The 13946-nt window shown below is 48.8% G+C and overlaps 1 protein-coding gene and 1 long non-coding RNA gene across 11 annotated transcripts in view; one reads left to right on the top strand and one right to left on the bottom strand.

Moving 5' to 3' along the window:
* Afap1l2 (actin filament associated protein 1-like 2) overlaps positions 1 to 13946 on the bottom strand; it is a 116236-nt gene that overhangs the window by 63920 nt on the left and 38370 nt on the right. The gene's annotated exons all lie outside the window — the stretch shown is intronic.
* Positions 1528 to 13672, top strand: Gm38597. Of its 3 annotated transcripts, none has more exons than XR_003952852.1 (3): positions 1528 to 1748; positions 5317 to 5416; positions 8468 to 13672. It is a non-coding gene; the product is annotated as a predicted gene, 38597 (long non-coding RNA). The 3 variants fall into 3 exon arrangements; XR_877959.3 differs by having other exon boundaries at positions 7028 to 8576; XR_877960.3 differs by lacking the exon at positions 1528 to 1748 and adding an exon at positions 4552 to 4915 and having other exon boundaries at positions 7028 to 8576.

A 13946-nucleotide genomic window follows, 5' to 3' on the forward strand; every position in this document is an offset into this window, starting at 1 on the left:
CAGTCCTTAAGCACCCCTTCTCAGCTCAGGTCTCTGTAGACCCCATGGCTACTCAGCCGAAGGCAGTCCTTCCTTGACCACCCTGGATCTAGCGTTTCATCATTTATTTGTCATCACATCTTCAGGACTGAGATACAGTGTGCTTGCTCTCGGGAGGCCGTTTTAAGGGGCACGTCCACTCATTATTGTCTTAATTCTCAGCAAAGGGAAGTTTCTTGAATGCGTGTGCCATAGACAACTGAGGCAGGTCTGGGCTGTATCCAGGCAGGCCTGGTAGAGACTCTCAAGAGGACATCAACAACAGGTGACTGTGCAGAGCCCTCCCAGACAAAGGGCAAAGAAGATCCATGGCTGTCTGTCCCACCCACTCTCTGATCAGGCCGCTGGTTGGCTGGTTCCCATGGAGGTCTGTCGCTGGTTGGTTGGTTCCCATGGAGGTCTGTTCCACCCACTCTCTGAGCAGGCCACTGGTTGGTACCCAGTGTGTATACTTCTAAAGGATAGCTAAAAACAGGACAGGGAGCCAAAACCAAGAAGAGAATAATAAAGAGAATTAAACCAAGCTCTACTTTTGAAGGGTATCACGGCAGGAGAGTCGTCGGGAGGGAATTATTCTTCTCTGATAGGGGGAAAGAATGGCTGTCTATCAGTTCCATGGAAGTGACAGGCTTTTTTCTGATACCAAGTGGCAAGAGGAATTCCCCTCATTAGACAGACCAAGGCTCCCCCAATGCTTTCCCATATTAACAACTAGTTAAGGCCAAGCTGCTCCGCCAAGATGGCCAGGCCACACCACACCCATGAATAAGGCCCGAGTGCGTAGGAGGTGGCAGCCCACACATCACTCGCTGGCCGAGCCAAAAGAAAGCCGAGCTCTGGGCAGCGTCCCATCTCTCTGTCCCTCTGTGTAACAGGAGCCTCCCTGACAAACGGGGAGACAAAGGGCCTTCTGGGAACAACACCCTGTCTATGCCAGGGCAGAACTCACCAGCCATGGACAGAGGGACATGCAGAGATTTACGTGCAAGTCAGGCCAGCCTCATGTACTTTGAGAACTTACACCAGAGAACAAATACAGGGCTACATCCCATCCCCCAAATACCAGGGGTGAAGATGCACCCAGGGGCCATCCATGACACACGCCCTTCCCCTACTTCCACATGGAATAGCCTAACACCCCAACACTAGCAGGACAGGATGTGGTTGTGGGCAAGAGCTACATGGAAGAGGGGTTGTTTGCAAAGCAATACAAACTGACCAATCAGAAGCCCAGCATCCCCTGAAGTTGGAGCAGATAACTAGAGGCCAGGGGCCAGGGTAGAACACAGCCCCCAGCAAATCACAGTTAAATGCCGTGAGAAAGGAATGAAGGCTTTGCTTGGACTTGCAAGTTTATTTCAGGTTATTCCAAAAGCTTCCCAGGCTCCTTGGCAAGGAGGCAGAGGCAGGCAGAGGGAGTGGGAGAAAAGGCCGTTCTCCACCCCTTTCTAACCGTGTGTCGCAACATCAGCAGAGGCAGCTGACGGTTGTGGGAAGGCACACAGACTGAATACAAACAGAAACCCGGCTTCTCCTTCCAGCCTTGCAGGCCAGGCTGTGGCGGGGCCTGCGGAATGATTAACAGTACCAGCCCATGAATGCACTCCACACACAGACAGGGAGCAGAGGCCGCAGCAGAAATCACTAGGAGCGAGAATCCACAGAGCAAAGAGTGAGTGGGTACAACAGCTTCCTACTTGGTATAGCAGGTAAGCAAACATAGGGCAGGTAGATACATAAGTAAATGTCACACATACACAGAGTGGGAGATCAATCAACCAGGAACCCACATGGAGGGACGCAGAAGACACACATTGGTGACATAAGCCTGATGCTGGATGACAGACACTGCAGGGCTTCACTCGTGAGGAGAATCTTCAGCTGAGCCCACAGGGGAAGAGTTCACTGGTGTCTAACAAAGGTGGGGGTTGGGAGAGATGGGATTGCAGCCAGAGAGACAAAATTCCAGTTATAAAATAGGCAAGTGGGGCTGAAGAGAGATGGCTTAGTGCTTAAGAGTGGGTACCACTCTTGCAGAAGACCCGAGTTCAGTTCCCAGCAGTACCTATGTTGGGTGGCTCACAACACTGTAGTTCCATCCCTAGGGGATCAAAGGAGAGTCACCATACACTGTACACTTAGACACACTTGCTTTCACTACACACACACATACACTCACACTTTCACATACATACACTCACATATACTCACTCAGACACACACTCAACAGTCACACTTTCACATACATTCATTCACATATACTCACTCAGACACACTCAACACTCACACACACTCATATACACACTCATACTTTCATATACCCATGATCATAGTCACACATACTCATACAGTCACATTCTCACTCATACCTTCATACACACATACACTCACCTACACTCACTCAGACACACTCACACACTCTCACTCACATACACTCACTCACACATATACACTCACATGCACACTCGTGCTTTCAAATATACTCACAATCATAGTCACAAATACATTCACACACACTCACACTTTCACACACAACTCACACATACTCATACATATACTCACTCACATGTATGTACTCACATGCACACTCATGCTTTCAAATACACAGTCATAGTCACAATCACACATGCACTCACACACACACTCATACGTTCACATACTCACACACACAGTGACACACTCACACATGTTCAAACTCATACACACTCAGATTGTCACACTTTCATACACACAGTTACACACTCACACACATTCACAGTGACACACTCACTCACACATGTTCAAACTCACACACATTCAGACTGTCACACTTTCACACACACACTCACAGTGACACACTCACTCACACATGTTCAAACTCACACACACTCAGACTGTCACACTTTCACACACACTCACAGTGACACACTCACTCACACATGTTCAAACACACACACACACACACTCAGACTGTCACACTTTCACACACACTTTCTCTCTCTCTCTCTCTCTCTCTCTCTCTCTCTCTCTCTCTCTCTCTCTCACACACACACACACACACACACACATATCACTTATGTGAAGTGGTGATTACTGATGTGCTTGACCATACTAGCATGGCATACACGTGCATCCAGTCATCACTCTCAGCATCTAAGTGTGTACTGTCTTAGTCAGTTACGCTTCATAGAGCTTAGGGAAGGAAAGCCCAGCCACTGCCCGCAGAAGAATGGGCCTCTCCATAACCAGTGCTGCTGAGACTGTAACACATAGGGCAGAGAGAAAATCTACCACTCACGAAAAATGATAGATGCTAAGGTGTGACTGTAGGTGTCCCCATGACAACAGTTTCCTTGTCTGGATGTGAAAAACTTCAATTCTGATGTATAAGAAGACCTTATTAGAGAACTTCCACAGGCACAAAGCACAATAGCAAAATGAACCCAGGTGACCCCACCAGTGAGCTTCAGTGGGTACAAACCCTTACCATTCAGGTTTCGCCTGTCCCCTATTTCTTTGCCGAGGCATTATTTAAAATATAGCATATATAGGTACTACAATAACTTACAAACACTTCAGTGAATCTCTAGATGTTTACCTTGGCCATAACTGGGAAGTGTCATGTTCAACTCAGGCTAGAAGATCCTCTTGCTTGACCCACTTGGATCTAACAGTGTCACCAGCCCTTTCCGACACCTACCTCAAGGGGAATACTTGTGGGACAGAACAGTAAATGACAAAGAGATGGGCCTCCCTTAGGTTTGAAGAATAAAGTGTAAGGTTACTATCCTTAACTCTGTTTGCTAACAAATATTTGGGGTACAGCTGTGTCTGGCCTGAAGCTTGCTTTCATATTAATAACAGTTGGGAGGGAAATTATAGGAAAGAAAACTGAATGCATCCTTGCATATCTGACCACTAGGGCATCATCACCTAGGCCCACTGTGGGGGTCACCCAGGTCCACTGTGTGGTCACCCAGGTCCACTAGGGGTCACCCAGGTCCACTAGGGGGTCACCTAGTTCCACTGGGGGGTCACCCAGGTCCACTGGGGGGTCACCCAGGTCCACTGGGGGGGTCACCCAGGTCCACTGTGTGGTCACCCAGGTCCACTAGGGGGGATCACGCAGGTCCACTGTGGGGGTCACCCAGGTCCACTGGGGGGGTCACCCAGGTCCACTGTGGGGGTCACCCAGGTCCACTGTAGGGTCACCCAGGTCCACTAGGGGGGTCACCTAGGTCCACTAGCGGGGTCACCCACGTGAGACAGAAGTAACCCCAGAGAGTTCTCTCCTTGCCATTACTCATTTTCCTTCATCTGGAATGTCCCCTTTCCCCTGTGAGTCCATATGTGAAAGTCCATATTCCTCCAAATGCCTTCTCCAGACATAGGGAATTAGGGAACAGCAACGTGATGCAGAACTGAACTAGACATTTCCCATTGCCAAGAAATGTATTTGGTGACGTCAGGAATGCTATGTATGCCTCCCTGGGACAAGTTGGTATCTGCTGTGCCTGCTGCACCACCCATGGACAGGATTCTTCTACATGCCTAGCCATTGGCTGGCAAGGTACAAGCTGGGATTGCACCTGCTCCCCGTGTCTTCCGGCCTGCTCCACCTGCTCCCTGGCCTGAGCAGCCTTTCTCAGTCTCCTTGTGGATATGCTTGGGTTTGAAGGGAGTGAGTCAGATGGGTTTGTGCTGAGAAAGTGAGTGGGGAGAAAGACAGGACTTGGCAGTCAACTCAGAGAGAACAGATACAGTTCAGCAGGAAAAGCAAGTCTCAGGATGCAGGCATCTGGTGTGGGTGGGTGCAAAGGTTGATTCTGAAGAAACAGCAGGCCAGGAGGTCACAGGCCCTCATCAGCCTTGAGCAGGGAAAAGGTACTGGACCAAGGTCAGAATTTAGGCCATGGAAAATTTTGTTTACTGTATTCTGTTACCAGTACAAGAGCAGGGGAAGAAGTGTGTGCGTGTGTGTGTGCATGTGTGTGTGAGTGTGTGCATATGTGTGTACATGTGTGTGAGTGTGTGTGCATGTGTGTTTAAGTGTATGCATGTGTGTGAGTGCGTATATGTGCATGTGTGTGCATGTGTATGAGTGTGTGTGTGTGAGAGAGTATGTGTGTACATGTGTGTGAGTGTGTGCATGTGTGTATGTGAGTGTGTGTGTATGTATGTGTGAGTGTGTGTAAATCTCTTCATAGCTCAGAAGCCTAGTGCATTAAGTGGGATCAGTATGGATGAACCCTATGCTATTTGATCAGGGGACTTACAACCAAATGCCTCTCTCCACAGAAGGCACAACAATACCTTCTCCTCAGCAAGTCACAGAGTGGAGACCACGTGATTGAGACCTCACTTGTCACCTGGATGAAACAGCAGGATTCTCCACCAGGTTGTTTCAGAAGCAAGTTTCTCTCTGGGTTGGCTGGAGGGTTGACGCTGTGAAATGGTTTGTAGAGAACCTCCACATGACAGCATGCTCATGCCCTTGGGCTCCACACAGTCACTGCGGCAGGCAGGCCCTGAGGTTGTCTTGAGAGCCCTCCCTTCTCACCCGGTAGCTCTGGGCACCATGCTGTGTTCCAGCAGTTTCTCAGATTTTCCTTCTGTCAACAGAAGCCCAGCCCTGGCTGACACACCATTGTTTGTGTCAGAATTTATGGTTCAGTCAAGGGACTGGCACAGGGCTGGGTGGGGTGGGAGGGTGAGGGTTGCCATGAGTAAAATAATCTAGTATTTTCTTTTGCTTTATTCTCCGTATCTCGACGTCCAGAGCGGCCTAGGGTGGCCACCTCCGGAAGCTTTAACGATGCCAAATACTTTTGCCGTGACTTTGTGTGTATGTGTGTGTGTGTGTGTGTTTTCGTCTATGCTTATGAATTTAAAGTTTTGTTGGGAAAATGAAAGGTGTGTACATGGGGGAAATACGCACACACGTTATACATATATGAAGTAAACACGGACAATTGGAAAGCTTCCCTACCAGCTGAGAGCCACCAGCCCCTTAACCCCTTTCTTAGCAGCTACTATTAATGGATTGTATATACTTCCAGGAATTTCACATGCTTAACATTCTATATATAACCGTAGAAAAATACAGATAAAGCCCTTGCTACAAATAGGCACACACTATACATAGTACTCTGAACTTGCTACTTTCACTTGCCAATGTCCTTTGGAGGCAACAGACATGCTGCCTTTTTTTTTTTTTTTAACCCATCTGTACTGGCTGGTTTTGTGTCAACTTGAGTTGTGATAACAGCTGGAGTTATCACAGAGAAAGGAGCTTCAGTTGAGGAAATGCCTCCATGATATCCAACTGTAAGGCAATTTCTCAATTAGTGATCAAGGAGGAAAGGCCCCTTGTGGGCGGGACCATCTCTGGGCTGGTAGTCTTGGTTCTATAAGAGAGCAGGCTGAGCAAGCCAGGGGAAGCAAGCCAGTAAGGAACATCCCTCCATGGCCTCTGCATCAGCTCCTGCTTCCTGACCTGCTTGAGTTCCAGTCCTGACTTCCTTTGGTGATGAACAGCAGTATGGAAGTGTAAGCTGAATAAACCCTTTCCTCCCCAACTTGCTTCTTGGTCATGATGTTTGTGCAGGAATAGAAACCCTGACTAAGACACCATGTGATATTTTATTTATACCATGTGAATAGACAGAATGAGTGTTTTGAAATACATCTTTTTACTTAAAGAATTCTAAGTGATTATAATTTTGAAAAATTCATATTACAAGAAATTCAGGTTAATGAGGGACATCCTCTTTTTCTTCTTTTAAAAATGTTGTATGTATGTGTATATATTTGTGTGTTTTATGTGTGTGTTTGTGTGTGCTGTATGTTGTATGTTTTTGTGTGTACTGTACACTTATGTGTGTGGTGTGTTTGTGTGTATATGTGTGTAATTTGTGCTCACCTGTGTGTAGAAGAATTTGTGTGGAAACAGATTTATTTTTCTCCACATTAATTTCATTTTTGCTGTTTTTTTTTTTTTTTGAGACAGGGTCTCTTCATTGATCCTGGACTGGCTGGCACAAGAGCCCCCCAGCACTGGGTCATAGGCACACACTGCTACACCCAGCTTTGCCTGGGTCTTGAGGATCTGAACTCATGCTCCATTTGTGTAGCAAGAACTTTAATCATTGACCCATGTGCAAATCCTTTTTGAAAACATTGAATTCTAGCACTTTCCTTAGTTTTCTGATGCTTGCCCTGGGAACTCACTCGCTTATCAAAAGACTACTTCCTTGTTTCTGTCTTGGCCATCTCTAGTCCTCACAAGCCATGGTTACCTGCTCAATTTTACTTCCTACACATCAACTCCAGGTCCCAGTGTAAGCTTGCCCCTGAGGCCTGGTGCACAGTGACAGCATGTGTTGGCTACCACCAAGTCCCCAAGACTAAAACCTGCTTAGTGTTTGTAGGACCTCTGTCTTCATGGAGCACAGTGCCCAGAAGAGGAACAGGACAGCTCCAGCCATTAACTGTCTCACACAGGGTCCTGCCTTCGTGATCCTGTCTCCCTCCCCTGTTGCTTCTGTGGTCTGGGCTTGGGAGGCCTCTGTGTTATTCACAGATCTTAACCTGTTCGCCCACGAATCTCCCAGGCAACGGGACCCCAAACATCCCAGCTGAACAGCAGATTGGGAACGCCTGTGCGTTATCTTTGGATATTTCTGAAACGTGGTCATTCAGGCAGAAAGGGGAACCGTGTTTCTGGAAACTTTCTCAGTGAGACAAACAGCACAGCTGGCTAAGCCTCTGGCAAAGACCTGCCAAGGCAGGGGCAGCAGGACAGTGGGGCAGTGGGACAGTGGGGCAGCAGTGTCCCTAACGTGCGCTCTTCCCTGGAGGGTCTTCCTGGACACTCAGCTGAACGAGGAAAGGCCCTACTGCATCTTCAGTCTCTCTGCCCCTGACTTAAAACAGTAACAGCTGTCTGAAGACCTGGTTTTGGGGAAAACATTTTCACTGCTTTGGGAACAGCAGCGTTTGCTCTAGATTTATCCTGCCTTTAACTGCTTGGCATCTACACAGGAGCTCTCAGAGTCCTGGACTCACCCGAGTTGGATGATTCTAGAAAGGGGTAGGGTGGGGGCTGGAAGCAGCTGTTTCAGTGTCTCCATCCTTGGAAAGAACTGGAAGGGACCCAGGGCTGATGTTGCCCTGGAAAAACTCTTTCCTAGACAGATGGAGCTAACCCAGCCTGTAGAGAGGGAGAGGCAGGGGTGGGGCAGGAGAGGCAGGGGTGAGGCCTGAGTGCTGGGCTTTAGGGAAGATGGCTACGGTGAGTTTGTCACTCGTCCAGGTGACATTATCTGCACATTCCTCCAGGTTTACCAAAGTGCCTGAGCTAACCTGGTCATGTAGTTCATTAGCTGGGGGTAAGGGTGGGAGAGATACTCCACCTTCAGTCCTGTAGTCACACAAATTGTTTTTACAGTGTTGCATGGTGGGAAGAATGGAGAGAATAATGCTTCGTGGACACTGTATACATGAAGATGCTATGGAAGTCAGAGCCTGGTGTCTCTAAATAAAGTTTTATTGGAACACGGCAGTGGCCATTTGCTTTCACAGCACCTATGGCTGCTCACACACTGAAAGGCCAGAGCTGAGTCGCTGGCATTCAGACCAGATGGCCACAAATCCTAAAGTAGTTGCCACCTCCCCTGTCCTTTACAGAGAAAGTGGTGGGCCCTATTCCAGAGCAGGTAAACAGGCAACACCCAGGGCACTGTGAAGCCATGGCTGGACCAGAGCAATGTGAACGTTGACAGACTTTTTATTAGCAAACTTTAAAATGTAACAATATTTCAGTATAGTGCTTTGCATGACTACCATTTGAAACAGAGTCTTGATTTTTACTATGTATCCCAGGCTGGCCTGGAACTCATCAAATAGCCTGGGCTAGCCTTGAGCATACAGTCCTTCTGCCTCTCCTTCCCAATGCTAGAAAGAATAGAACTCTTTTTTTTTTAATGGCATAACATTTTGCCAAATTGGAATTAAAAGTTAGTGTCTCTATCATCAAATCAATTACAAATGTTTATTTGTTAAAACAAAACATTGTCAGTGGAAGATCCTTAGCCAATGGGCTGTTTGGTTGCCAACTCTTACTGTGAGACAAGGAGGACGTTGGCTGTGATTTTATGATTTTGTATTTCAGTTCCTGGCCAGTGTAACTATTAAGAAGTATTTAAAATTTTTTAATTTTTTTTAATTTGATGTAGACAGTTGTATAGTTTTCTCCTGCCTACCTCAAAGCTACCCATTCAAGGGTGGCTAAACTACACACTGACTCTACTGAAGGGATCTGAGATCTCCAACGGAAGAAGGGCCATGTCTATCCAGTGCTTCGTCAGCACTGGGGCACCAGCCTACATACATGGAGCCTCACAGCTGATGCAGTCTCTAAATAAATCCTGCTGAGCATGGATGGAGGAAGAGTAGGGTTGTCAAGTATGATACAAAGACCTACGAAGCCCTGACTACGGGCAATGCCTTAGAAGAGCAGAAAGGGAGAGATGGGGCTGGAGTCTGATGCTACTAAGCAGGTGGTATTGGGTAGCATCAAACTAGCATACCTTTTCACTTGATCCTATAAACACATTTTTTTAAAAACCTAAGGTAGAGAGCGTTCAGTCCTATTTCTCAGTAGCAAAGAACCTTGCTCCCCCTGGAATCAGACCTAAGTGGTTACCTAACTCAAAACCACAAAGAGGGGTTTTCTGCCTACATCATCCCAGGGGCCGAAATGACGCTGCAGATCAAGATCCTGATAATGCAGCCATCACACTTGTTAGATCCTGAACTGTCAACACTCAATTAAAAACACACATGAGAGCATTCACACCAGCAAAGGGATAGAAATCACTTAAGACAGAAGACCAGAGAAGCAGGGAAGGAATAATGGACCACCCAGGCAGAACCAGCTAGAGATCAAGAAACCATTGGAGCTTCAGGCCTCCCTGCAAGTCACCACCCACAGAGCCGGGGGCCAGGAGATGGTCCCGGTGGAGTGGGCTCGGCTGATCTTTGCCTGCCTACCCAACAAGGTGCAAGATTAAAGGGCACTCAACATGGTGTTTACAAATATCACCAGGAGGTATCATCTGAGTCCAGGTCATACCACACCATATAGATGAAACACCTCTCCCATGCAGTTTGCTAATTCATACTTACCCTGCCCCTTCCTACTCTCAGACTTCCCCAACCCCAAAATGCCTCTGCTGTGATTCAAATGTGGAGTGTTTCCCACTGGCTTGTGTGTTTGGATGCCTGGTTCTCACCTGGTGCTGCTGTTTGGGAGACTGTAGAACCTTGTCTAAGCTGGAGGGAGTGGGTCACTGCCTCTATCCCACTTCCTGCTCACTCTGCCTCCTGACAGCAAACACAGTGTGACCTGTGGCCCCAACTCCTGCTTCCTTGCCTTTCGGCCATGATGGAACATCTAGCAGGCCTCTGGCTCCTGTCCTCATGCCTTGCCTGCCTTGATGGAATGTGTCGCTCAGATATTATTACATGTGCATATTTAATCAAGGCTGTGTAACTCCAGCACCAGTGAACAATATGGTTAAGAGAATCAAGTTCTTAGCAGAGTGGCCATGGTGTAGAATGGGCTGCTTTTTCTCGGTTTCCCCAGCAAGGATGCTGAGCTGAGCTCTACTATTCTAGATGCAAACCTGTCAAGATGCAGAGCTACTCTCGGTGTCTCAATCTCCATTCAGTAAGACGGGAATGAGCCACGGGCTTGGGACACTGAGGAAGGAAGGCCAACGGTCAGAGAGGCTTAAAGGAGGGACCGTGAGGTTGATGTCTCCATGTCAAATGGAGTCCTTTGTGTGCCAAGCAGACTCTGTACAGGGCTCACCTATTTTTTCTGTCCACACTTCTTCATGGCACTTTTCAAGAAACAGAGACGCGGGTTTTCTGAGATTTCCCACATGCTACCAACAATGTGCTGGGCCCCAATCTGCCAGAGAGCCTCTTGGGCAGAAAGGATAGCAGCGAGGAAAGCGCAAGTCAGCGGAATAAGGGTACAAATGGCTCGCTCTGCTCACAGCGGACCTGGAGATGCAGTCTTTGCGTTATTCACGGAACCCATGAGACAGACATTGACAACCCCTCCTCGCTTCAATGCTAAGAATGTTTCTAAAATAAGCATTAGCTCGGTATGGACACAGGAAGTGGACGCTGTTCCCCATCTCAGCGGCAGCTGCCGGGTACTCTGTTTACCTCTTCCGGTTGACTCCTGCAGAGATGTCTGGATGGAATCTGGAGAAGGTTGAAAACAGGTGGGGAGTGAAGAAGCCTGAGTACAAGACCTGAGGGAACCTGAACTTCGATGCGGGCACCGACAAGCCAAGGACCATAGCCTCGGACTCATGGGAAAATGATAAAGCCTTCCTCTGGTCCATGTGAGGATGCTGCTAGTGTGTGCAGAAAATGTCCACCACGGCTTCCTGTTCCACCAGTATTTACAACCCGAAGACAGCTCCCCTACAGAGACTACAAAAAGGCAGCTCACTCCCTACCTCCTATGGCCAATCCTGTACAAATTCTAAGCACACACAAAAATAAATGTTAACAATGTCTTCAAGCAATGAAACAATGTAAGGAGGGCAGCAGCTCGGTGGGGAAGGGGCTGGGACACGATCTCAGCTCCAAGTCAGGTGGCTTTGGCAGCTCCATCTTAGAGGGAAACCTAGACATAGGTGGAAAGACTGGGATGGGGGAATGAATAAACTGGGTTCTCCTGGGGCTTCATTTCTACTGGATCCTTTGGTTTTCTAAAACCCTTATACCAAAGAAAGTGGACAGGAGTGGAAGGAAAAGGGCAAGAAGGAAAAAATGAGGGGAGAGGAAAATGGAGTGGGAGAGACAGGGGCAGGGAGAGGATTGAGGTGGGGGGATGGGCATGGGAGGAGAGGATAGGGTGGGGGATGGGACAGCAAGAGAGAGGGATGGGGGAGTAGGGGGAGGACGGGTAGGAGGATGGGTTGGGAGGAGATGGGAGGGGAAAGGAGAAGGGACACTGAAGGAGGGGGAGGGAGAAGGGGGCACTGAGGGAGGGGGAGGGGCAGGAGCAGGAGATGGGGACAGCTAGGGTTGGGGGTGGGGAGAGGAAGAGGGGTTGGAAGTAGCAACCGTTAGGATTATTATAGAGGTAGGAAAACCTGTGGGGTTAAGTGTATCCTTGACACACCATCACGGAGGGTAGAGAGTGGGGATTTGACATCCGTCCTGCAAGCTTCTGCTGCTCACACCTAATCTGTAACAAGCATGGGACTTGCTTCAAGCCCGGTGCAAAGGTGGGTCTGCTCAAAAACACAAAGATGAAGCTACTACACCGAATTCTTTAAAGGACCCACGGCTTTCTGAAACATTGTTTATACTGTTTTAAGACATTTGAAGGAACTCCAGCTGAGGACAAAGGGAAAAAAATAACAGAAAGAAAAGGAGAATGAAAACTGGAATTTTCCTGGCTGGGCCCAACCCTCTTTTCCCTGGCTGGCAGGAGAGGGGCTCCCTTCCTAGAGGGAATGAAAGCAGAACCTGAGGAATGCAGGCTGTGACTCTAGGCTGAGGAACCCACTTCCCTCTGTGGACAGGTACAAGGCTAGAGGAGTCCCCAACTCTGTCTTCTTCAGTCCCCTCCCCCTCCTGCCAAGTTGTAGGAAGAAGGCAGAGGACAGGAGGGAGCCAGGGCCCAGGCCTGTGAGGTCAGTTCCAATGTGCCCACTCACCCTGTCACAATGGAGGCTGCAGGCAGCATGGGCTGCCCCGGAAGCACAAACCCTCCAAGACCCAGGGTTAGGTGACTGCAAAGGGCCTGGAAACGATGTCCCCAGTGTTAGCCTTCACCCTGTGGGTCAGGCTCTGGAAGGATTCAGGGCCTCTTCATCAGCCACCAACACGCCCACCCGGGGCCTTGCTGCTCTGGGACAACTTGAGCCTTCCTTGCTCAGTCAATGCTCCCATGTCTGTGGTCTCAGCCCTGCTCCAAGTGATGAACCAACTTCATTGGGAATGTCTGCTGAGGGCTCTCTGAGAAGCACCCTTGTTCCTCCATAGAGGCCAGCTGTGAGCGAGAACGAGGGACATTCATTACTCAGGACATTTGCCAACAAAGAGAGACAGCTGTTGGGCTCAATGGCGTGTGGCTGCGCATTGCCTTTAGTGAAGTTTATTTTCTAAGTGGAAACACTGTTTCTTCCAGACTCCATGAAACCGGGCCGGAGGTGTGTGTGTGTGTGTGTGTGTGTGTGTGTGTGTGTGTGTGTGTGTGTGTGATGTTAAGACAGAGTCCTTGGTCGCTCACTAATCATGTATTGCATGAGGTGTCACAGGGACACACCAGCCCCCACTTTCATACCTATCTCTTATCCCAACCCAAACCACTGCCACCTGTGAGCTTTGCCAAATCCAGCCAAGGACCTCGCCTTCCCTTCTTCCTCCCCCCCATGCACCCACAGCAGGGCTGGGCCTCCATGCTCAGAACAGCCCCACAAAAGCTCCAAGTCTGGAGAGAGGAGACCCGTGGAGAACTTCACAGAAACTTCTAGACATGGCTAAGGACAAAGCGAATGCGACTGTGTCTCAAGCACCCTGCTAATGCACATTTTAAAAGTGGTAAAGCTAGCCTTGGGGATTAGATAAGGCACAGTGGGAACAGAAACCCGCCTTTCAGCAGGTGGTGAAGCGCCAAAAGAGGTCCCAGGTGGAGTCTAGCATCTGGAACCAGATCTTGCTTAGAGAGGCTTGGGAGGTGTGGAAGATAACTGGGAGCACACTCCTTGTCAGGAGACACAGAAAGAGCTTGGTGAGCTGGTTGTCAGATGGGACACCTGAAATCGAGGCGCTGCAGAGGTTCCTCTGAGGAGTGCTCCCGGATCGGACCAGGCTCTCCTCAGGCCAGCTTC

This window comes from Mus musculus, chromosome 19, assembly GCF_000001635.26.
Source record: "Mus musculus strain C57BL/6J chromosome 19, GRCm38.p6 C57BL/6J".
NCBI lineage: Eukaryota > Metazoa > Chordata > Mammalia > Rodentia > Muridae > Mus > Mus musculus.